Source organism: Hypanus sabinus, chromosome 26 (assembly GCF_030144855.1).
Source record: "Hypanus sabinus isolate sHypSab1 chromosome 26, sHypSab1.hap1, whole genome shotgun sequence".
Lineage (NCBI taxonomy): Eukaryota > Metazoa > Chordata > Chondrichthyes > Myliobatiformes > Dasyatidae > Hypanus > Hypanus sabinus.
The window spans coordinates 44,680,960-44,706,013 of NC_082731.1; the positions used below are offsets into that span (position 1 = coordinate 44,680,960).

General features: G+C 46.1%; 1 protein-coding gene across 4 annotated transcripts in view; it reads right to left on the reverse strand.

Moving 5' to 3' along the window:
- The window catches only part of LOC132381512 (probable G-protein coupled receptor 132), a 43,824-nt gene that overhangs the window by 3,724 nt on the left and 15,046 nt on the right, over positions 1–25,054 (reverse strand). The window contains exons 2-4 of one of the 4 annotated variants that reach the window (XM_059950978.1): positions 11,616–11,769; positions 8,349–10,844; positions 7,355–7,500 (exon numbers count right to left, since the gene is read on the reverse strand). The exons of 1 other annotated variant lie outside the window; for it this stretch is intronic. The gene's annotated coding sequence lies outside the window, so the exon portion shown is untranslated. Of the gene's footprint in view, positions 1–7,354; positions 7,501–8,348; positions 10,845–11,615; positions 11,770–21,825; positions 22,274–25,054 lie in introns of those variants that run through there. 2 more of the 4 variants (XM_059950979.1, XR_009508055.1) reach the window with 2 other exon arrangements.

A 25,054-nucleotide genomic window follows, 5' to 3' on the forward strand; every position in this document is an offset into this window, starting at 1 on the left:
AAAACTCTGTTTGGCTTCCTCTTAGGCAATCAAGCAAAGCAGCAGATAAAAACAAGACAGGAATAGAAAAACAGTTTTAAATAGATAAGCAGCAGAAAATAAGTTGCAGCAGCACCAGAATATCACAGTAATGCACAAAGTGCCGTTAGTGCAAATATTTGAGTCCTTGTGTGTTCTCACAGTTTCAGTCATTGTTCTGTGGGAGTGGTGTGATGGAGAGAAAAATTAATAAATAAATGGGCAATAAATATCCAGAACATGAGATGAAGAGCCTTTGAAAGTGAGAGTATAGGTTGTAAGTTATCCCCTCTGGTTCAGGAGTCTGACGGTTGAGGGGTAATAACCGACCCTTAACCCGGTGGTCTTGGTCCTGTACCTTCTTCCTGATGGCAGGAGGGAGAAGAGAGCACGTCCTGGGTGTGGGTCCCTGATCAAGGATCCTGCTCTCTGTGCAGTTGTGCTCAGTGATGGAGAGGGCTTTACCCATGGTAGACTGAGCCGTGTCCACGTTTTCTACTACTTGATGATGTCACTGCCACCCACAAAATGAAAATAGGTCTGCAGGCAGATATGTGTTTTGAGACAGGAACGCAACTCTTCGTGCGTAAGTAGATCTCGAGGACACCACGTTAGACACCACAAAGCTGAAATATAGTTTGTTTGTATTCTGATACCATAATACCACAATACTGCTCACAAAATCCGTTACTGTGGTTCACTAATGAGCACTCATGAGCAGAAGACAAAGAGTTTGTTGTGAACTTCTAACGGGGCAGAAATGCTCTTTCCAGAGTCCCAGGGTTGTTTTTGACTAAGTTAAGCTTCTAGCGGCACACGCACTCAGCAGCTCTGGCAGCATCCATGGAGAAGACTAAATGAAGCTTCAGCCCCAGATTCTTCATCAGGATTGGAAAGTAACAGAGAAAACGCCAGAATAAAAAGTTTGGGGGTGGGGAGGGGTGGGGGGGGGGGATGGCGTACAACCCGGTAGGAGATAGGTGAAACCAGGTGAGGGGGGAAGGTGGGTGAGTGGGGGAGGGGGTTGAAGTGAGAAGCTGAAAAGTTGATGGGTGGAGGAAGAGGTAAAGGTCTGAAGAAGAAAGAATCAGAAAAGGGAGGAGTGTGGACCGCGGAAGAAAGGGAAGGAGGAGGCAACCACAAAGGAGCCGATGAGCAGGTGAGAAGAAGAGAACGGGTAAGAGGGGAGCCCGAATGAGGATTGGAAAAAGAAAGAAGGGGAGGGGGTGAAGAACTTACTAGAAGTTCTAACCAATATTCCTTGTTGTAAACAAGGGAACAATAAGGTTCTTGTTGGTCCATGATTTAATCAAAGGAAAGCAATGTTGGTAGTTAGGAATTGTTAGGGAATTGTTAGGAATTGTTAAGAAATCATTAGGGAAGGGTTAGGAATTGTTAGGGAATTGTTAGGAATTGTCAAGAGAGCATTGGGGAATTGTCTGTTATGATATTGTCCCATGTTTTATGCTTGGCCCCGAAACACAATCAATTCCGGTATAGAACATAGAACATAGCACATTACAGGCCCTTCGGCCCACAATGTTGTGCCGACCCTCAAACCCTGCCTCCCATATAACCCCCCCCACCTTAAATTCCTCCATATACCTGTCTAGTAGTCTCTTAAACGTCACTAGTGTATCTGCCTCCACCACTGACTCAAGCAGTGCATTCCACGCACTAACCACTCTCTGAGTGAAAAACCTTCCTCTAATATCCCCCTTGAACTTCCCTCCCCTTACCTTAAAGCCATGTCCTCTTGTACTGAGCAGTGGTGCCCTGGGGAAGAGGTGCTGGCTGTCCACTCTGTCTATTCCTCTTAATATCTTGTACACCTCTATCATGTCTCCTCTCATCCTCCTTCTCTCCAAAGAGTAAAGCCCTAGCTCCCTTAATCTCTGATCATAATGCATATTCTCTAAACCAGGCAGCATCCTGGTAAATCTCCTCTGTACCCTTTCCAATGCTTCCACATCCTTCCTATAGTGAGGTGACCAGAACTGGACACAGTACTCCAAGTGTGGCCCAACCAGAGTTTTATAGAGCTGCATCATTACCTCACGACTCTTAAACTCTATCCCTTGACTTATGAAAGCTAACACCCCATAAGCTTTCTTAACTACCCTATCTACCTGTGAGGCAACTTTCAGGGATCTGTGGACATGTACCCCCAGATCCCTCTGCTCCTCCACACTACCAAGTATCCTGACATTTACTTTGTACTCTGCCTTGGAGTTTGTCCTTCCAAAGTGTACTACCTCACACTTCTCCAGGTTGAACTCCATCTGCCTCTTCTCAGCCCACTTCTGCATCCTATCAATGTCTCTCTGCAATCTTCGACAATCCTCTACACTATCCACAACACCACCAACCTTTGTGACGTCTGCAAACTTGCCAACCCACCCTTCTACCCCCACATCCAGGTCGTTAATAAAAATCACAAAAAGTAGAGGTCCCAGAACAGATCCTTGTGGGGCACCACTAGTCACAACCCTCCAATCTGAATGTACTCCCTCCACCACAACCCTCTGCCTTCTGCAGGCAAGCCAATTCTGAATCCACCTGGCCAAACTTCCCTGGATCCCATGCCTTCTGACTTTCTGAATAAGCCTACCGTATGCTTCACATACTGCCAATAAAGTGATTCTGATTCTAACTGACAAGTTGACAGAAAGATCTAGAATTCATTCCTTAGTCTTCGATTTCTCTGATGGATGACGCACTTGTCTGCAAATTGTTGGGGTGTCTTTTTACCTTGTATGAATTGTACCTGTGGTTGGAAATCCTTTGTAGCTTTGAAATCTTTTGTAAGTTAGAAATCCTCTGGGAGTTTCAACTCTATGCCAATAAATCGCTGTCTAAATTATATGTGTGTCATTAAAAATAAAAGGAACAGTGTTTAATCGACTTTGTTAACGGGAAGTGTTGGTGGCGAGGAGACACCCACTGCTCAAATAGTGATAACTGACGGCTGGACTGCACCATGGAGACTGATATTAAAACGCAGCAGCCTCTCCGGACTCTGGATTGGGGATTGTCAAATGTTACATGGATTTTCCGGTGTAGTCTGTTCTGTCGTGTGCTTTTGTGATATCATTCTGGAGGACCATTGTCTCATTTTTAAAACGCATTGCATTTGTGGTTTCTAAATGGCATTAAACTGAAGCTGAACTGACCAGTGAAGTACAGGTCGAAACGGTATCATCTCTCTAAAGTGAAGGGACTCGTGGTAATCTATGTCTATTTATGTAGAGATACCGTGCAGTTTCAGCCCTTCCGGCCTAGTCAGCCCACACTGCCCAATTACGCCCAACTATGCCGTACATTTGTGGGGTGTGGGAGGGATCCGGAGCGCCGGGAGGAAACGCACGCGGTCACGGGGAGAAGGCGCTGCACGAACTCCTTACAGGCAGCGGCAGGAATTGAACCCGGGTCGCTGGCCGCTAAGCCCCATAAACAGACCAGGCGCTTAAGAGTTAGAACTTGCCGGAAGCGGACTCAGTCATCATTACGTCGGCTGTGCGGTGATCGGTAGTTCTGTGGGAGCGGCGGGAGCAATCCCTGAATTCCGATCAGTGTGAGGCCTCTGTTGGCTAGGGCCGGCAATGGATGTTGCGTCCTGGCTGTCTGGATACGCAAGCCGTGCCAGTACCTGTTGCCCGTGCAGTGGGCTCTCCCCTCCACCCCCACCACCTCCTCCTGCCAGGCTTAGAAGCTAAACCGCCCGTGAAGAACTTGGTTGTCAGAAGCTATTTAAGTTGCACACTATCGCGAGCACTTACTCGGTGGTGGGAGCTTGTCCCTGTTTACACCCTGACGATAGCAACCTGTAAGAACTTGGTGCTAATTGTAAATGGCCAGTGTAGAATATTGAGCACCTGGTTAAAATAATCCTATGCTCTGTGGCCTCTTTATTAGGTAGCTTGAGCCAGTCCGGCCATTTTTCTTTGACCTCTCTCGTTAACAAGGTGTTCTCATCTACACTTGACGTCTTTTATGTTTCTCAAACCATTCTCAGTCAACTTTATACTGATATCTGTGAAAATCCTGGGAGAACAGCAGAAGATACTCACACCCCCCATCTGGCACCAACAATTATTCCGGTGTCAAAGTCACTCGGATCACATTTCTTCCCCGTTCTGACGTTTGGCCTGATCAGCAACTCAACCTCTTGACCAAGTCTGCATGCGGTTATACATTGAGTTGCTGCCACGTGATTGGCTGGTTAGATACTTACATTAAAAAGCAAGTGTACAAGTGTACCGATTAAAATGGCCACTTGATTTCATTCAGTTCTTCTCCACTTCGACCTGTGATGGTAGCCAGCGGCCTCACACCCCTGTCCTAGCATGGGAAGTCAGCTCCGGCGGACTGGGAGGGTGATATCTACAGTGAGATCCAAGGGCCAGGAAGACGGATCTGCGACGCTCCGTGACAGGACACACAAGACGTCACGGTCATCCGCTACAAACAAGGAAGACCCCCAGTTTGTGACGCTTCTTCGTACCACTGGACCCAGACTTCTGAGTTTGAGAGAGCGGAACTGCTTTTCCACTTTAAAAAATCCCCCGCACTGGTTTCCTACCATCGGCAGGCCTGGTGGACAACCACCATGTGTGGGGACGGTTTTTGCAGATGAGGAGGTGGAATTCACCTGCTGGGGGAGGCGTGAGAGCAAAGCTGAAGAGACTTTATCAGATAGGGGAGAAGCCTGGGCCTTGTGCAGACAGACGAGGTTACTTCAATTGCTGGGCTGAAGGGCGTGACCTAGTGCTGAATTATTAAACGTTCAGAGTCACTTGAGGAAAAATCTTTTCACGCGGGAACTTTTCGGGATCTGGGATTCCTTTCAGGAGCTGTGGGAGTTAATTACGGCATTCATTGGAAGTGGTGTGATGGGTAGATCGGATCGTAAAGAAAGCTTTTGGCACATTGCCTTCCCCAAGTCAAAGTACTGGAGGACAGGACATGGGATGATACACTTAAGTTGTATGAAGGTTATATCTAATTTAGAGTTTTGGTCACCTCCCTACAGGAAAGATGTAAATAAGGTTGAAAGAGTACAGAGAAAATTTCCAAGGGTCTTGCTGGGGCTGGGGGTCCTGAGTTATAAGGAAAGATTGAGTAGGTCAGGACTTTATACCTTGGGGCGTAGAAGATTGAGAGGAGATTTGATAGGGTATACAAAATTATGAGGGGTATAGATAGGGTAAATTTCCACTGAAATTTAGCGGGATTACAGCCAGAGGTGAGAGGTGAAAAGTTTAAGGGGAACACGAGGGGAAACTTCTTCACTCAGAGGGTGGTGAGAGTGTGGAATGAGCTGCCAGCACAAGTGGTGCATTCACTGTTGACTGTAGGGTATGGAGGGCTATGGTCCCAGTGCAGGTTGATGGGACTAGGCAGTTTAAATGGGCCAGCATGGGGCTAGATGGGCTGAAGGGCCGGTTTCTGTGCTGTTGTTTTCCATGGCTCTTAAACAAGAGGTTAGCAGGTGAACTTGATGCCTCTAACTGTTAATCCTTCATGACAATGGTCTAAAAATAAGATCAAGCTGAGCCCAAGCCAATGAAGCTACATCCATCTGAACCATCGGGAATTGTAAGGTCAGGCAATGGGGTAGGAAGTGGGGGAGATCTACCCTCAGCAGCCACTTTACTAAGTGCACCTGTACACCTCGCTAATGCAGATACCTCATCAGCCAATCGCGTGGCAGCATCTCAATGCATAAAGGCAATGCAGCCATGGTCGAGAGGGTCAGTTGTTGTTCTGACCAAATATCAAAATGAGGGAAGAAATGTGACCTCAGTGACTGTGGAATGGCTGTTGGTGGCAGACAGGGAACTTTGAGTATGTCAGAAAAGGCTAACCTGGGATCTTCACGTACAACAGATCCTAGAGTTACAGAAAAGGGTGTGATAAGCAGAAAAACGTCCTGCGAGTGACAATGACTCATTAATAAGAGAAATCATTGGCTAGCCTAGTCTAGTCTGACAGGAAGGTGACAGTAATTCAGAGAACCACTTTGAGAGGAAAGGTGTGAACCCAAAACACTACGACAATAACATACGTTAAAAAGCTTCTTTTAACAAATTCGGTGATTCCATAGTTGTTTCTTTAAACATGTCTAAATCACAAAGCAATAATGTTCTCAACACAGTTAAAGTCATTGCAAAACTAATCAAACATATTTTATAAACACACACCATGCTGGAGGAACTCAGCAGGCCAGGCTGCATCTTTGATTACAGCAGCCAAGACTACAAACATACATTCAGCGGCTTCTTTATTAAACACAGGAGGTAACTAATAAAGTAACTACTGATTGTTTTTAGTCTAAATAAGGTAAGAATTCAGAGATGCGAAGTGCAAACGTAATTGGTATTCCTAGTTCTGCATTCCTTCAAGGTTGACGTGCAGATTGATTTGATAGTAAGGATTGCAACTTCAATGTTAGCGTTTATTTTGAGAAAGCTGGGAGATGAAAGGAAGGACGTCCTGCTGGGGCTCTGGGCAGACTGCATTTGGAATTTTGACCCGTATCTAGGAAAAGATAGTCATAGCGCCATAGAAAAGTACAGCACAGAAACAGGCCCTTTGGCCCATCTAGTCCGTGCTGAACCATTTAAACTGCCTATTGCCATTGACGTGCATCTGGACCATTGCCCCCCTGTACCCCTCCCATCTATGTACCTATCCAAACTTCTCTTAAACGTTAAAATCAAGCTTGCATGCACCATTTGTGTTGGCAGCTCGTTCCACGGTCTCACCACCCTCTGCGTGAAAAGGCTTCCCTGCACATTCCCCTCAAACTCCCACCTCTCACCTTTAACCCATGACCTCTGGTTGTAGTCCCACCCAACCTCAGTGGAAAAAGCCTGCTTGCATTTACCCTGCCTGTACCCCTCATGATTTTGTATATCAAATCTCCCTTCTATCTTCTACATTCCAAGGAATGAAGTCCCTAACCTATTCAATCTTTCCTTATAACTCAGGACCTGGCAACATCGCTGTAAATTTTCTCTGCACTCTTTCAAGCTTGTTTACATCTTTCCTGTAGGTACACAGGAAAACTGCAAACAATACTGCTAATGAGGGCTCACCAACGTCTTATACAGCAACATAACATCCCATCTCCTGTTCTCAGTGTATTGATTCATGAAGGCCAATGTGCCGAAAGGTTTCTTTACGACCCTGTCTACCTGTGACGCCACTCTCAATGGATTATGGACCTGTATTCCCAGATCCCTGTGTTCTACTGCACTCCTCAGCGCCCTCCCGTTCACTGTGCACGACCCGCCCCGGTTGGTCCTACCGAAGTGAAAGACCTCACACTTACTTGTATTAAATGTGTGGGTGCTGGCGAGGGGTCAGAGGAGGTTCGTAAGACTGATCCCAGGTACGAGAGGCTTAACAAATGGTCAACATTTGATGTTTCCGAGCCTGTACTTGACGGAGTTCAGAAAGACGAAGAAGGACTCTCCCCTGAAAAAAGAATTTCAGGATGTATATTGTATACATTTTTCTGACAAATTGAATGTACCTACTAAATCTGTTAATGGCAGTAATAAGAAGAGAGCATATTCAAAGCTCAAAATAAATTTATTATTATAAATACATATAGGTCACCACGTACAACTCTGAGATTCCGTTTCCTGTGGGCGGACTCAATAAATCTATAGTATAGTAACAATTACAGAATTAATGAAAGACTGCCCAATGTGGTCATTCAACCAGAGTGCAGAAGGCAACAAATTGTGTAAGTACTAAAAGAAGAAATAATAATAATAAATAAATAAGCAATAAATATCGAGAACATGAGATGAAGCGTCCTTGAAAGTGAGCCCATAGGTTGTGGGAACAGTTCAGTGATGGTCAAAATGAAGTTGAATGAAGATATCCCCTTTCAAGATGTGTTCCAGGGTCAACAGCCTGGTGGTTGAGGGGGTAGTAATTGTTTTTGACCCTGGTGATGAGAATCCCGAGGCTCCTGTGCCTTCTTCCTGATGGCAAAGATATTAAACCTGATTCTGATTCTCACTTACTCAAAGTAACACAGTCTAACCCGACCAGAACCATACCCAATACGATCAGCCCAGTCCAGGCAGACTTCGCATTATCTATCCTAAACACATATCAGTCAGACCAAAGCCAGTTCTCTTGACCATTGACCACCCCTTTCTCTGAATTCTCCACTGATTTTTGTTCTGATGTTACAATTAATTCACAAATTATGATTTCAAAGCTAAGTATAACAATGATGCGGCATCTCATTGAGAAATAACACAAGATAAATCTTTAGCTCACAGTTAAATAAAGGGAATGTTAGTCACCTTTTTTGAAGATGCAGGTTGGTGTCCAGAGTTTTACTATGATTTCTTTTCTCTCGTCAGCGCACAGGCTCCCCGGCTGCTCCTGCCCATGTGCTCGAAGTGAGCAGTCTCTCCGCAATGAGCTGAAACTCTGTCACGCAATGTGAAAGCGTTCATTGCAGGAAACGTGTACTTGGAGGGCTCTGTAAACCCACATGACGCAATCTCATGTAGTGCAGGCTGAAAAATAGCTAACGTGGGCGAAAAAAACCCCTACAACTTCAATTTAATTGTAGTGTCACGGAAGGCAATATAATAGCAATAAGTTTAGGAAGTGTGAGAAGCAGGCTTGTAAACATCAGGGGGGGAGAACTTTTCAGTGCGGTTTCACAGTGCTGCTTTTCAATCTGTCCTTCCCATCCCTGAAACTATCTCTGTGTGTGAGTGTGTGTGACTGACGGTGTGACTGTGTGTATCTCTGTGTGTGAGTGTGTCTGATGGTGTGACTGTGTGTATCTCTGTGTGTGAGTGTGTCTGATGGTGTGACTGTGTGTATCTCTGTGTGTGAGTGTGACTGACAGTGTGACTGTGTGTATCTCTGTGTGTGAGTGTGTCTGACGGTGTGACTGTGTGTATCTCTGTGTGCGAGTGTGTCTGTGACTGTATGAATCTCTGTGTTTGAGTGTGTCTGCATGAATCTGTGTGTGTGTGTGGGTGGGTGTGTAGGTGTGTCCCTGTGGCTGTATATACCTGTATGTGTGACAGTGTGCATATTTATAGGTGTGTGAGGTATGTACTGCATATGTGTGGAAAAGAGAGGGGGAGAGAGAGATACAGAGGGAGAGAGAAAAATAGAGAGACTGTGTGTTTATCGGTGTGACTGTGTAGAGATGTGGATGTAACTGAGTCTCTGTAATTGTGTGTGTGTGTGTGTGTGTGTGTGAGAGAGAGAATCGTTTGCATGTGACTGTATCTATATCTGTGTGTGAGTGTTAGTGTGTGTGTTCGAGTGTTTGTGAGTGTGCATGTGTGTGTTAGAGTGTATGTGTGTGCATGTGTGTGTGAATGAGTGTTAGTGTGTGTGAGTGTTTGATTGTGAGTGTGCATGTGTGTCTTAGTGTGTATGTGTGTGTGCGTGTGTGTGTTAGTGTGTGTGTGAATGAGTGTTAGTGTGTGTGAGTGATTGTGAGTGTGCATGTGTGTCTTAGTGTGTGTGTGTATGTGTGCGTGTGTGAGTGTGCATGTGTGTCTTAGTGTGTATGTGTGTGTGCGTGTGTGTGTGTGTGTGCCTGTGTGTGTGTGTATGTGTGTGTGTGTGTGTTTGTCAGATAAGCAGGGGCAGGTTCATCATCCTGTGTTGCCCTTTGATGTTCAATACCCATTACAACTTGACCCTTGTCTGATCTTTATTGAAATGACAGTAGACAGTGAGCATCAGCAGCTCCAGAACTAGGTGGGGAAAAACATCCTGTGGTGAGTTTGTGAGAAATGAGGTGTTTTTTCTTTAGATCTTTCAGAACGCAAAGCCGATGGTTTTCCAGGTCTCACATACAGCAACCGACCCTGGTCTCCAGCTGTTCGATTAATAGGAAGTAGACATTGTCAGGACATTCGTCAATTAATTTCCCCTTGAAGCCCAAAGAAATTTGGGGAGATTTTAAACTTGCACTGAGAACATGTTGTCTGCCCACACAAAATCCCCAGAGAACCTGGGGATTTGTGCTGTCATCGTTGACCACGCTGCTGCTAGGACCAATGTGCCATTCTTAAGGAGGGTATCTGGCTCGTTGAACCCACGCCAGCTCCCAGGACAATCCCAGAGGATACCAAGACAAAGAGTACAACGGGATATAGATCAGTTGCAAATGGGCAAAGAAATGGCAGATGGAAATTAACTTGGCCAATGCAAAGTATAGTAACTTGGTAAGTCAGATACTAAGAGACAGGACACTGTTATGGGAGATGAATTATTAACTTCAAACGTTCTGCATAGTCACTCAAAGAATTGAACTACACTTGCATGTGACGAAAGCTGTATAAGTCGTCTCCTTCTACCTTAGGCCACAAACTTATCAATCACCCATCTGCGGACACTCTCTGGCGGTCCAAGATCCGTATGCTCCACGACCGCTGGACTAAATGTGTACATGTAGGAGGGGACTATGTTGCAAAATAAATGTGCTAGGTTTTCTAAAATTGACTCGAACTTATAGGCCAGGAGCTTATCAATCACCCCTCGTATTATAAAACCTTGGGATTTGTCTCCTAACAGGCAGCCACAAAATAAAGAAACGCAAAAGAACCCATGAAAAGTAAGCACTAGGCCAAACAGGGCCGTCAACTAAAGCTCTCAAACGGAAAATGAAGCCGACACTGCGGATGAAAAGAATAACTAAGGATAAAACAAATACGGCGAGTCTTCAGAGTCCGTTGACTTGACAGTCCAACTTCTCAGGCAAGGCGGAATGCAAGCAGGCAGTGAAGTGTTGCTGTGCTGTGTCCAAGATGCGACAAATACTATGATGGAATGAAAATATTATACTAATACTATCATAATACTATAAATACTATACATAATACCATCACCACGAAATAATAATTAGCTGACACACGCATATTCACAAGCACAATTGCTGAATCTACTGCGCTGCCGAATCCGTGGTTGTGACAAAACGTCGTGGAGCAGTGATCTGAACCAGCCCGTTCCTCGCCTCAGGCCCTGATACCCTAACCTGGCCTGGCACCTAAACCATTGTCCATGCATTGGGTTCAGTCTCCTCGATGTGCTCTGGGGCCTGGACCCTGCTGCCTCGTTTTGACTTTTCAACTTCAGACTGGCGCTGAAATTGTCACCCAGTCATCACGGTAATGGCTAGTGTAGTAATTGCTAATGTGTAAGGTGAGCGGAGGGATGTTTCGAGGGCACGTCAGAGGTATCAGTTCACTATAGGCACACAGATGTTAGGTGGAGAGGGTTAGGCTGATCTTAGAATAGCTTTAAAGGTTAGCCCAGCTGAACCACAAGTAGATGCCCTTTGTAAACAGCCAAGCAAAAGTCATGGTTCAAAGGCAATTGGGGATTGGGCTCAATGTTCAGGAACCCTGAGGTTGGATTTTTAATACTCTGCGTGTTTTTTGCTGTGTGCATGACTTGTCTTTTCATTTTGTGCGTTGGGTGTTTGATTTCTTTGAACTGGGTTCCAGGATGATTCCTCGTTCCGTGGCTGTCTGTGAGGATGTTGAATCTTCGGGTTGTATGCTGCATGCATGCTTTGATCATAAACGTACCCTGACCGTCATAGTCCTTGCTCAAACGTTGAAAATACGTCGAGGAGTGGACTCAGCGCTCCTTCAGGAAGGGGGACCTTCATCCTGGATTTCAACTCCCCAAAGAGCTCGCTATCCCGCGGACATCTGGGGCGAGCAGCAAGGGGAAAAATTCCTGTGGGAGGAAGAACAAAAAGGAGAGGTGGACTGGAGGCCCATGTAACATGAGTTACATGTTAAGTTCTCTTCATCTGGGTTATGGAACCACTTAGTTGGGATGGGCACTTTCCCTGTTCCGGGCATGCACGCGAGAGTGGGAAGGGGATGTGGGTAAGAAAATGGCAGCCCTTGTGTACTGAATGTGAACGTAGAAAGTAAAGTTGTTTAACTGTTGTTTTTGCAATGACCTCTGAGCTGTTAGTCGTTGTTCCAGTTCTGATGAGGTGTGAAAAAACCGATAGGCAGAGCAACACCAGTGTTTCTGCACTTTGTTGAGCTACTTTCTCACAGGAGTGTGACGGATCAGCCAGCTGAATGCTATTGCAACCACAACTTCTTATTCAATGTCAGAGAAACCGAGGTGTCTCCACCACAGACTCTGCTGCATGGTTTACACACTCCTACAGGTTGCACCACAGCTTTGGCAACTGCACTCATCAGAATGCACGTTCCAGCTAAATACTGCTTCAGCGTGGTGGCATTCAGCTCCTTTCTTTTTGTTCTAGACCTGTCGAGACTTGACCAAAAGCACGGCAACATTTACGAACCTTGCCTTCCCTCGCCCTTGTGCAGGAAAGAGGACCACTGCTTCAACTGATGCTGGAGAGCAGTGGTTCTCATCGAGTATTTAGTTATTGGTTCCAACTGCGCGGTTGACATTTTATTTACAGCTTGAGAGTTTTAATTAATGGCATTGTTGGCCTAGTGTTTATTGTTTTCCTTACATCGAAACATAGAAAACCTACAGCACAATACAGGCCCTTTGGCCCACAATGCTGAGCCAAACATGTACTTACTTTAGAAATTACCTAGGGCTACCCTTAGCCCTCTATTTTTCTAAGCACGTACCTATTGAGGAGTCTCTTAAAAGACACTATCGTATCCGCCTCCACCACCATCACCGGCAGCCCATCCCACGCACTCACCACTCTCTGAGTAAAAAACTTACCCCTGACATCTCCTCTGTACCTACTTCCAAGCACCTTAAACCTGTGCCCTCTTGTGTTAGCCATTTCAGCCCTGGGAAAAAGCCTCTGACTGTCCACATGAACAATGCCTCTCATCATCTTGTACACCTTAAAATTCTGCAATAGTTGCATGAAAGTCTGTTGACCTGCTTCAGTGTCTGTCTGTCTGTCTGTCTCTGCCTCTCTCTCTCTCTCCCTCCTTCTCCCTCCCTCCCTCTCTCCACACTTGGGCCATAGTCAAACGTTCTGACAAAAGGAATTGATTGTGACCTTCAGGACGGGGAAGATGGGAAAACACACAAGTCACTGTTTATTGTCATTTTGAGCATAACTGCTGGTACAGTACACAGTAAAAATGAGACAACGTTTTTCAGGACCGTTACACAGAACAAAAACTAGACTGAACTATGTGAAAAAACAACACAGAGAAAGCTACACTAGACTACAGACCTACACTGGACTGCGTAAAATGCACAAAACAGTGCAGGCATTACAATAAATAATAAACAGGACAGTAGGGCAAGGTGTCAGTCCAGGGTCTGGGCATTGAGGAGTCTGTTAGCTTGGGGGAAGTTACATAGTCTGGTTGTGAGAGTCTGAATGCTTTGGAGCCTTTTCCCAGACAGCAGGAGGGAGAAGAGTTTGTATGAGGGGTGCGTGGGGTCCTTCATAATGCTGTTTCCTTTGCGGATGCAGCGTGTGGTGTAAATGTCCGTGATGGCGGGAAGAGAGACCCCGATGATCTTCTCAGCTGACCTCACTATCCGCTGCAGGGTCTTGCTATCCGAGACGGTGCAAAATCCGTCTAGTCTAGTTTTTGTACTGTGTCATGTAACACCACGGTCCTGAAAATTGGTGCAATGTTGGAAAAGGGTGAGCAGCTTCAAGTCTCTGGGTGTCAACATCTCTAAAGATCTATCCTGGGCCCAACATATTCATGCAATCATCAAGAAGACATTCAAGCAGCTCAACTTCAGGAAGAGTTTGAGGAGATATGGTATGTCATCCAAGAATCTTTCAAATCTCTATAGATGTTTCATACAGAGTACTCTGACAGCTGGGCGTGGAGGCTCCAGTGTCCAGAACTGCAAGAGGTTACAGAAGGTTATGGACAAGCAGAACCCGCTCCGCCATCGAGGCCAGTGGTGGGTCGTGGTAGCAGTGACTGCGATTCCCGTACTGGGAAAGGGCTGGATGAGATGGAGCTTGTCAAATGTGTTCGGGAAAGTTTCCTTAAACAGGTGTGTAGAGGTCCAGACTGGAGAAGTGTGATGCTAAGTTCCTATCAGGGAATGAGACAGGCCAGGTGACAGAAGTTTTTGTAGGAAAACACTTCCGATATAGTGATCATGCTTCGGTTAGTTTCAGAATCAGAGTTAGATTTACCAACGTGCGTCATGAAATTTGTTGTTTTGCAAACACCAGTACAATGCAATACATAATTTTAAAAGCTGTGAATTATAGAAAGTAAAATATATATTTAAAAAGTCAAATGAAATACGTAGTGCGAAAAGATAAAAGAAGTAGAGAGGTAGTGTCATGGATTTAATATCCATTCTGAAATCGGATGGCAGAGGGGAAGAAGCTGTTCCTGAATTGCTGAGTGTGTGTCTTCAGGCTCCTGTACCTCCTCCCTGATGGCAGAGGGGAAGAAGCTGTTCCTGAATCGCTGAGTGTGTGTCTTCAGGCTCCTGTCCCTCCTCCCTAATGGCAGAGGGGAAGAAGCTGTTCCTGAATCGCTGAGTGTGTGTCTTCAGGCTCCTGTCCCTCCTCCCTGATGGCAGAGGGGAAGAAGCTGTTCCTGAATTGCTGAGTGTGTGTCTTCAGGCTCCTGTACCTCCTCCCTGATGGCAGAGGGGAAGAAGCTGTTCCTGAATTGCTGAGTGTGTGTCTTCAGGCTCCTGTCCCTCCTCCCTGATGGCAGAGGGGAAGAAGCTGTTCCTGAATTGCTGAGTGTGTGTCTTCAGGCTCCTGTACCTCCTCCCTGACGGTAGCAATGAGAGGAGGGCATGTCTTGGGTGATGGGGTCCTTAATGTCACTCTTCTGAAGTACTGCTTCTTGAAGATGTCCTAGATGCTGGGGAGGCTGGTGCCTGTTATGAGGGGTATAGATGGGGTAAATGCAGGCACTGAGGTTCAGTGGGACTACAACGAGTGGTCATGGGTTAAGGGTGAAAGGTGAGAAGTTTAAGGGGAACATGAGGGGAAACCTCTTCACTGAGATGGTCATGAGTGTATGGAACGAGCTGCCAACACAAGTAGTACACACGAGCGCAATTTCAACGTTTAAGAGAAGTTTGGAAAGGTTCATGAATGGTAGGGTTATAGAGGACTATGGTACTGGTGCTGGTCGATGGTAGTAGGCAGTTTAAATGGTTTCAGCATAGACTAGATGGGCCGAAAGTCCTGGGGCAGACTGAATTCACAACTTTCTGCAGCTTCTTTTGATCCTATGCAGTAATTCCAGACGGTTATACAGCCAGTTAGAATACTCTCCATTGTACATCTGTAGGAATTTGTGAGAGTCTTTGGTGACAAACCAAATCTCCTCAAACTCCTGATGAAATTTAGCTACCGTTGTGCTTCTTTGTAACAGCAAAGCTATGTTGGGTCCTGGATAGATCCTCAGAGGTATTGATGCCCAGGAACTTGAGATTACTCACTCTTTCCACTTCTGATCTTTTGATAGAAACATAGAAAATAGGTGCAGGAGTAGGCCATTTGGCCCTTCGAGCCTGCACCGCCATTCAGTATGATCATGGCTGATCATCCAACTCAGAACCCTGTACCTGCTTTCTCTCCATACCCCCTGATCCCTTTAGCCACATGGGCCATATCTAACTTGACAATATATGAAATATAGTCCTTCCAGGTGAGGTGACACTTCACCTGTGAGTCGGCTGGTGTGGTATACTGAGTCCAGTGCTCCCGGTGTGGCCCGGACTGGGAGACCGTTTCGCTGAACACCTACGCTCTGTCCGCCAGAGAAAGCAGGATCTCCCAGTGGCCACACATTTTAATTCCACGTCCCATTCCCGTTCTGGTGTGTCTATCCATGGCCTCCTCTACTGTCAAGGTGAATCCAAACTCAGGTTGGAGGAACAACACCTTATATACCGGCTGGGTAGTCTCCAACCTGATGGCATGAACATTGACTTCTCTAACTTCTGTTAATGCCCCTCCTCCCCTTCTTACCCCATCCCTGACATATTTAGTTGTTTGCCTGTTCACCATCTCCCTCTGGTTCTCCCCCCTCTCCTTTCTTTCTCCTGAGGCCTCCCATCCCATGATCCTTTCCCTTCTCCAGCTCTGTATCACTTTCGCCAATCACCTTTCCAGCTCTTAGCTTCATCCCACCCCTTCCGGTCTTCTCCTATCATTTCATATTTCCTCCTCCCCCCACTACTTTCAAATCTCTATCTTTCCTTTTGGTTAGTCCTGATGAAAGGTCTCGGCCTGAAACGTCGACAGCGCTTCTCCCTGGCCTGCTGTGTTCCTCCAGCATTTTGTGTGTGTTGTTTGAATTTCCAGCATCTGCAGATTTCCTCGTGTTTGTTTTTTTCTCACTCTGGAGTTTGTTGCCGATTCTCAAGTAGGGGAATCTCGGAATAAAAATCGACGTGGCAGACTGTAACACCGTAACAGTGGCTGTTGTCAATTTCCCCTTTTTCTGTGAAATGCATGATATCGCTCGGGGGCGGGGGAGGGAGGGAGAGAGAGAGAGAGAGAGAGTGGTGTGTCGAACTGTCGGGTAAACAATAGCTTTTGTTGCATGCAGATCAGTATCTCTCTTTGGGTGCTTTGCTGTTGCTGGGTGGGTGATGGGCGCTGACAATTTATGCTGAAATGGGTGGGAGGATCAGGGAAGTTGATGCTTTGGTGACTGGCTGCTGCTTGCCCGTGGGGGGGGGGGGCAGGTAGAGGGGACTTTGGAGTTTTAATGCTTTTCTGTAATTTATTCTTTTGGGATTCTTCTGCATTTCAGGTGTAGTACTGTATACATTCTCCGATAATGAACAACTGTTTGAACCATTTGATGGCATCTGAAGGGATCCGGCGAACGAGGATTATGACAGCTTGTTTTCCTGCAAAGGGGTACTTGGGAAACGTGAGGCCTTCAAAAATGAACCCTTGAGAGTGGAGAACCTGTATGTTCCTGTCGGAATAAAAGACAGGGCTAACAGGTTTAGGGAACTTGGTTATCGAAGGATTTTATTTATTGTTTACTGAGATACAGCGCAGAACTGGCCCTTTCTGGCCCCTCAAACCACGCCGCCCAGCAACACCCAATTTAACCCTAGCCTAGTCACAATGACCAATTAACCTACCAACCGGTACGTCTCCGGACTGCGGAGCACCCGGAGGAAACACACACTGTCATGGCAAGAATGTACCAACTCCGTACAGGCAGTGGTGGGAATTGAACCCGGGTCCCGAGAACAAATGAGATGCTTGACAAAGAGAGAGAAAATACCTCTGAGGATCTATCCTGGACCCAACATAATGATACAACTACAAGACAGCGGATATATTTCATTAGGAGTTTGAGGGAGTTTGGTATGTCACCAAAGACACTTGCAAATGTCTACAGATGTACCGTAGAGAGCATTCGAACGGGCTACATCACCGGTGCTGGAACCATCTTTTTTCATGCTTTATATCAATGACTTAGATGATGGAACTTTGTTGCCGTTTGCAGATGATACGAAGATTGTGGAGGGGCAGGTAGTGTTGAGGAAACAGGTAGGATGCAGAAGGACTTAGATTGGGAGACTGGGCAAGAGAGTGGCAAATGAAATGCTGTGTTGGGAAATACATGGTCATGCAGTTTGGTAGTAGAAATAAATGCACAGGCTAGTTTCTAAATGAGAAGAAAATCCAAAAATCTGAGATACAAAGGGACTTGGGAGCCCTTGTGCAGCACAACCTAGAAGTTAACTTGCAGGTAGAGTTGGTGGTGAGGGAGGCAAACGCCATGTTAGTATTCATTTCAAGAGGTCTAGAATACAAGAGCAAGGATGTGATGCTGAGGCTTTATAAGGCACTGGCGAGGCCTCACCTTGAGGATTGTGAACAGTTTTGGGTTCCTCATCTAAGAAAAGATGTGCTGGCATTGGAGAGGGTCCAGAGGAGGTTCACAAGGACGATTCCAGGAATGAAAGGGTTATCATACGAGGAACTTTTGATGGCTCTGGGTCTGTACTCACTGGAACTTGGAAGGACGGGGGTGGGGGGGGGGGATCTCATTGAAACCTTTGGAATGTTGAAAAGCCTAGTCAGAGTAGATGTGGAAAGCTGTGAGGGAGTCCAGGTCAAGAGGGCACAGCCTCAGGATAGAGGGGTGTCCATTTAAAACAGAGATGTGAAGAAATTTATTTGGCCAGAGGGCGATGAAATTGTGGGATTTGTTGCCACAGGCAATTGTGGAGGGCAGGTCATTGGATTTATTTAAGGCAGAGCTTGACAGGTTCTTAATTGAACACGGAATCAAAGGTTACAGGGAGGAGGCCATGGAGTGGGGCTGAGGAAGGGAAAAAAAGATCAGCCATGATTGAATGGTGAAGCAGACTCGATGGGCCAAATGGGCTAATTCTTCTCCTCTGTCTTACGATCTGATATGGGTGGGAGGGGGAGGCTACTGCACAGGATTGAAATAAGGTGCAGAGAGTTGTAAACTTAGTCAGCTCCATCATGGGTACCAGCCTCCCGAATATCCGAGGCATCTTCAAGGAGCGATGCCTCAGAAAAATGGCGTCCATCATTAAGGACCCCCACCACCCAGGACGTGCCCCCTTCTCGCTGTTGCCATCAGGGAGGAGGTACAGAAGCCTGAAGCCACACACTCAATGACTCAGGAACAGCTTCTTCCCCTCTGTCATCAGGGAGGAGGTACAGGAGCCTGAAGACACACACTCAACGATTCGGGAACAGCTTCTTCCCCTCTGCCATCCGATTCCTAAATGAATGTTCAACCCATGAACACTACCTCACAATATTGTCATTGCTACTTTTGCATGACTTAACTTATACTAATTTAACGACTTTATGCTGCATTGCTGCCGCAAAGCAACAAATTTCATGACATGCTCCCAGTAGCCACTTCATTAGTCACTGGCCTTTATTTTCCAGTGACCTCCTATACCGAATAAAGTGGCCACTGAGCGTACGTCGGTGGTCTTCTGCTGCTGTAGCAGCATTCACATGTTGTGAATTCAGAGGTGTGCCTCCTGCACACCGCTGTTGTAACAAGTGGTTATTTGAATTACTGTCACCTTCCTGTCAGCTTGAGCCAGTCTGCCCGTTCTCCTCTGACCTCTCTCGTTAACAAGGTGCTTTCACCCGCAGAGCTGCTACCCACAGGGTGTGATTTGAGTTTTTGGCACCTCTCTCTGTAAAGTCTAGGGTCTTTTTGTGCATGAAAATCCCAGGAGATCAGCAGTTTCTGAGATACTCAAACCACCCCATCTGGCACCAACAATCATTCCACAGTCAAAGTCACTTAGATCACATTTCTTTCCCATTCTGATATTTGGGTCTGAACAACAACTGAACCTCCTGACCACATAACCATATAATATAACCTTATAACAGTTACAGCACGGAAACAGGCCATCTCGGCCCTTCCAGCCCATGCCGAACGCTTACTCTCACCTAGTCCCACCTACCTGCACTCAGCCCATAACCCTCCATTCCTTTCCTGTCCATATACCTATCCAATTTTACCTTAAATGACAATACCGAACCTGCCTCTACCACTTCTACTGGAAGCTCATTCCACGCAGCTACCACTCTCCGAGTAAAGAAGTTCCCCCTCGAGTAACCCCTAAACTTTTGCCCCTTAACTCTCAACTCATGTCCTCTTGTTTGAATCTCCCCTGCTCTCAATGGAAAAAGCCTGTCCACGTCAACTCGATCTATCCCCCTCATAATTTTAAATACCTCTGTCAGGTCCCTGCATGCCATGAGTTGCTGTCATGTGATTGGCTGATTAGATATTTGCATTAAAGAGCAGATATACCTAATAAAGTGACCACTGAGTGTATGTGGTTTGAAATTAAGTGAATGGATTGAATTTTGCACTGCGGCGCCACCTACTGGGTGCCATAGCGTGAACATACGGCAATCACATGACAATAATGACTCATAGAGTCACTTACTTAGTAGGCCCTTCCAGCCTTCAAATCATGCCGCCATGACAACCCCCAACAACCCCGAATAACCTTAGCCTAGTCACGGGATAATTTACAATTGCCAAATAGCTTATCCAGTACGTCTTTGGACCGGGAGAAAACCCCCTCATTCCACATACAGAGACTCCTTACAGAGGATGCCAGAATTGAACTCTGAACTCTGGAACGCCCCGAGAAGCTTAGCTTCGAGCTCATCCATGGCAACCCCGTTGGCCAGTGTGCAAAGGTCCGTCTACCAGCATTTGGCCCTCAGCTCTCTTCACCTCCCCTATCCACGCACGCACCGAGACGGACTTTAGCCACCATTCATGCGCCTATTTCAGGCGGCTCATTATAAATAAACACCCCCTCTTTGTGCAAAGAAGCTGCCCTGATATCTCTTTTAAATCACCCGCCTTGGATCTTAAACCTATCCCTTCCCTGGGGGAAAAGACCACGTGTTGTGGGTATCAGCCTGAAACGTCAACTGCTTATTCTGCTTCTTGTCCCGCTGAGTTCCGCCAGCATTTTTGTGCGTGTGTTGCTATGGATTGCCGGTAGTGGCAGGATCTCTTGTGTTTTTGTCCTTCCGCTTCTTGTTTGCCAGCTTGCGGTCGTTGGGATTAAAAACCATTTGCCACTGCTCTGTCACTCAATCAGGATTGATCAGAACCAGAATTGGAATCAGGTTAATGATCACTGACACGTGTTGTGACATTTAAAGTTTTGTGACAGCAGCACGGTGCAAGACTTTAATCATTACTGTGAGCTACAAATGATTGTCCTTTGTGCCGGTTCCCCATTCCCCTCAGTTCAACAGTGTTTCAAGATGGTAGGTATTTCAGAGACTTCATGAGGTGTTGGAACCATTCCTGAGGCAGTTGGAATCTGTCCAGATCGGAAGCGAGACGGGGACCAAGGCCAGGCAGGTAGGCAGAGGGGGTGAGCTGGCTCTTGGTAAAAAAGTGAAATCAAATCCTTAGGTGACATAGGATTGGAAGATGTAGAGTCCTTGTGGATAAAGTTAAGGAACTGTAAGGGTAAAAAGGCCTTGACAGGTGTTATACACATTCCTCTAAATAGTTTCAATTTTAATAGGTTTCAATAGGTACATTTAATGTCACAGAGATGTATACAATTTACATCCTGAAATTCTTGTTCTTCCCAAACATCCACGAAACCTGGTCAGACCCCACTTGGAGAACTGTGCTCAGTTCCGGTCACCTCACTACAGGAAGGATGTGGAAGCCATAGAAAGGGTGCAGAGGAGATTTACAAGGATGTTGCCTGGATTGAGAAAGCATGCCTTATGAGGATAGGAACTCGGCCTTTTCTCCTTGGAGCGAAGGAGGATGAGAGGTGACCTGACAGAGGTGTATAAGATGATGAGAGGCATTGATCGTGTGGATAGTCAGAGGCTTTTTCCAGGGCTGAAGTGGTTGCCACAAGTGGACACAGGTTTAAGGTGCTGGGGAGTAGGTACAGAGATGACGTCAGAGGTAAGTTTTTTACTCAGAGAGTGGTGACGGCGTGGAATGGGCTGCCGGCAAAGGTGGTGGAGGCGGATACGATAGGGTCTTTTAAGAGACTTTTGGATAGGTACATGGAGCTTGGAAAAATAAAGGGCTATAGGTAAGCCTAGTAATTTCTAAGGTAAGGACATGTTCGGCACAACTTTGTGGGCCAAAGGGCCTGTGTTGTGCTGTAGGTTTTCTATGATTCTAAGTTTCTAAAACAGAGGAGCGTCCCAAAGAATGAAAGACAGTTAAGTGTTGAACCCCAAAGCCCCCCCAGCTCCCCCCTTCCACACACAAGCAGCAGCAAAGCAACGACCCCCCCATTAGCAAAAACAACATCGGCACCCCCCACTGAGCACTCAAGCATGCAGCAAATCATCAATAAAGACACAGAGTTGCAGTATCCCCAAAGACTACTCGTTCACCCAGTAATTCAACATACCACAGGCTCTCTCTCCCTAATAAGGGAAAAAAGAGGTATCTCCGTTTCACAGCGAGAGGGGAGACATAACAAACAACTCGCAAACAACATTTACGATGTCAAAAGTCTGCTGCGTCACTTTTTCTGAGCTCTGTGCCAAAGATCTTGGGTCTCTGCGCACACAGCCAGTTCGCTGCTTTCGATCTTCCGTCTCCCACGACGCACCAGGCGGTCGCACTGGCCTCCGGAGCCAAGGAAATCCGGCACCCTGCAGGTGCGCTGGTCTTCCGGGCCGTGACCTTGGCGTATTGAAAAGCAGCCGGTCGTGAGGCCCCAAGAGCCGGTCCCATTTCCACAAAGAACCTTATAGTATCCAGGATGTGGGCTACAAATTGCAACGGGAGACAGAAGCTGCATGTCAAACGTGCCATGTTGTGATAGTCATAGGGGTATGCAGGTAGATTGAGAAATTCAGGTTGGTGCTGATTTTGATTCCCAAGGGAAAGAATTTTTGGAATGCCTATGAGATGGCTTTTTAGAACAACTCGTGGTTGAGCCAACAGGGGATCAGCTATTCTGGTTTGGATGTTATGTAATGAACCGGATTTGGTTAGGGACAAAGGAACCCTTAGGAGGCAGTGATCATAACATAGAATTCACCCTGCAGCAGGAGAGGGAGAAGCTAAAGTCAAATATGTCAGTATTACAGTGGAGTAAAGGGAATTACAGAGGCATGAGAGAGGAGCTGGCCACAGTTGATTGAAGGGGAATGACAACAGATCAGCAATGGCTGCAGTTTCTGGAAACAATTTGGAAGGTGCAGAGCGGATACATCCAAAGGAGAAGTATTCTAAAGGCACAATTGTATGATCATGACTCACAGGTAAAGTCAAAGCCAACATAAAGGCAAAAGTGACGGCATGCAACAGAACGAAAATTAGTGGGAAGCTAAAGGATTGGGAAGCTTTCTGAACCAACAGCGAGTAACTAAAAAAAAAGCCAAAAAGAGAGCAGAGATATAATATGGTCCAGCCAATAACATCAAAGAAGATACCAAAGTTTTTTTCCCAGATATATAAAGAGCAAAGATGAGGTAGTAGTGGTGAGCAAGAAAGTGTCAGATAAACTGAATAAGTACTTTGCAATAGTCTTCACTGTGGAAGACACCAGTAATATGCTGGAAATTTGAGAGTACAGGGCCAGAAGTGGGCATGGTTGCTATTATTAGGGAGGAAGTGGGAAAAGTCTGAAGGTGGATAAATCACCCAGATCTAATGAAGTGCACCCCAAGGTTCTGAAAGAGGCGGCTGAAGAGATTGTAGAAGCATTAGTAATGATCTTTCAAGAATCACTAGATTCTTTGAAGAGTTTGGGAGGACTGGAAAATTACAAATGCCGTTCTACTTTTCAAGAAGGAAGGGAGGTAGAAAAACGAAAGCCTTTTCTGACCTCAGTGGTTGGGAAGGTGCTGGAGTCAACTGTTAAGAATGAGGTTTTGGGGTACTTGGAGGCACATGATAAAATGGGGCAAAATCAGCATGGTTTCCTTGGTACCCATTTCCAAGCATCTTAAAACTATGTCCCCTCTTGTTAGCCATTTCAGCCCTGGGAAAAAGCCTCTGGCTATCTACACGATCAATGCCCCTCATCATCTTATACACCTCTATCAGGTCACCTCTCATCCTCCGTCGCTCTAAAGAGAAAAGACCAAGTTCACTCAACCTATTCTCATATGTTACACCCTCCAATCCAGGTAACATCCTTGTAAATCTCCTCTGCACTCTCTCTATAGCATCCACATTCTTTCTGTAGTGAGGTGACCAGAACTGAACACAGTACTCCAAGTGGGGTCTGACCAAGGTCTTGTATAGCTGTAGCATTGCCTCTCAGCTCTTGAACTCAGTCTCATTGTTGATGAATGCCAACACCCTATACACCTTTTAACAATACTGTCAACCTGCACAGCAGCTTTGAGTGTCCTATGGACATGGACCCCAAGATCTCCCAGATCTTCCACACTGCCAAGAGTCTTCCATTAATATTATATTTTGTCTTCATATTTAACCTACCAAAAGGAACCACTCCAGACTTACCTGGATTGAAGTCCATATGCCACTTCTCAGCCCAGTTCTGCATTATATCAATGTCCCACTGTAACCTCTGACAACCCTTCAGACTAACCACAAGACACCCAACATTGTGTCATCAGCAAATTTACTAACCCATCCCTCCACTTCCTCATCCAGGTTATTTATAAAATTCACAAGGGGGGGGGGGTCCAAGAACCGATTGCCACAGAAGACAACTGGTCAGTGACCTCCATGTAGAATATGAACCATCTACAACAAACGCCCTTTGGGCAAGCCAATTCTGGATCCACAAAGCAAGGTCTCCTTGGATTCAGTCATGAAATATAGATGGTACTTGGGTTTATCATCGGATTTTACAGCACACATACAGGCCCTTTGGCCCATCTAGTCCATGCTGTACTATTATTCTGCCCAATCCCTTTGGCCTGCATCTGAACCGTCGCCCTCCAAATCTCTCCTGTCTACTTACTTGTCCAAATTTCTCTTAAATATTCAAGTCGAACCCAGTTCCACCACTTCTGCTGGCAGATGTTTCACACCCCCACCAGTCCCTGAGTGTAAAAGATCCCCCTCATATCCCCCTTAAACATTTCACTTTTCACCCTACTTTCTGAAGGAGCCTGGCATGGGGAACTTTATTAAATGCCCCACTGAAATCCATATAGACCACATCCACTGCACTACCTTCATCAACGAATGTAGGTTCCACTGGGTTTGGTGTTGGAACAGCTTGACTTTCTGCTGTATGTCATTGATGATGGAATTGGTGCCTTGTGGTCAAGTTTGTGGACGATACAAAGTTAGGCAGAGGAGCAGGTAGTGTTGGATCTGAGAAGCTGAAGAAGGCCTTACACAGATTTGGAGAATGAGAAAAGAAGTGGACGATGGAATACGGTGTCGGGAAGTGTGTGGGGCCGTGCACTTTGGTAGAAGGAATAAAAGCACAGACTGTTTTCTAACTGGCGAGAAAGTCAAAAATGAAAGATGCAAAGGGATTTGTGATAAACTGCTTCTGACTCTGGATCAAGCAGCTCACACCTGAGCTCTGCACTGCAATCTGAAAATGAGTTCCACAG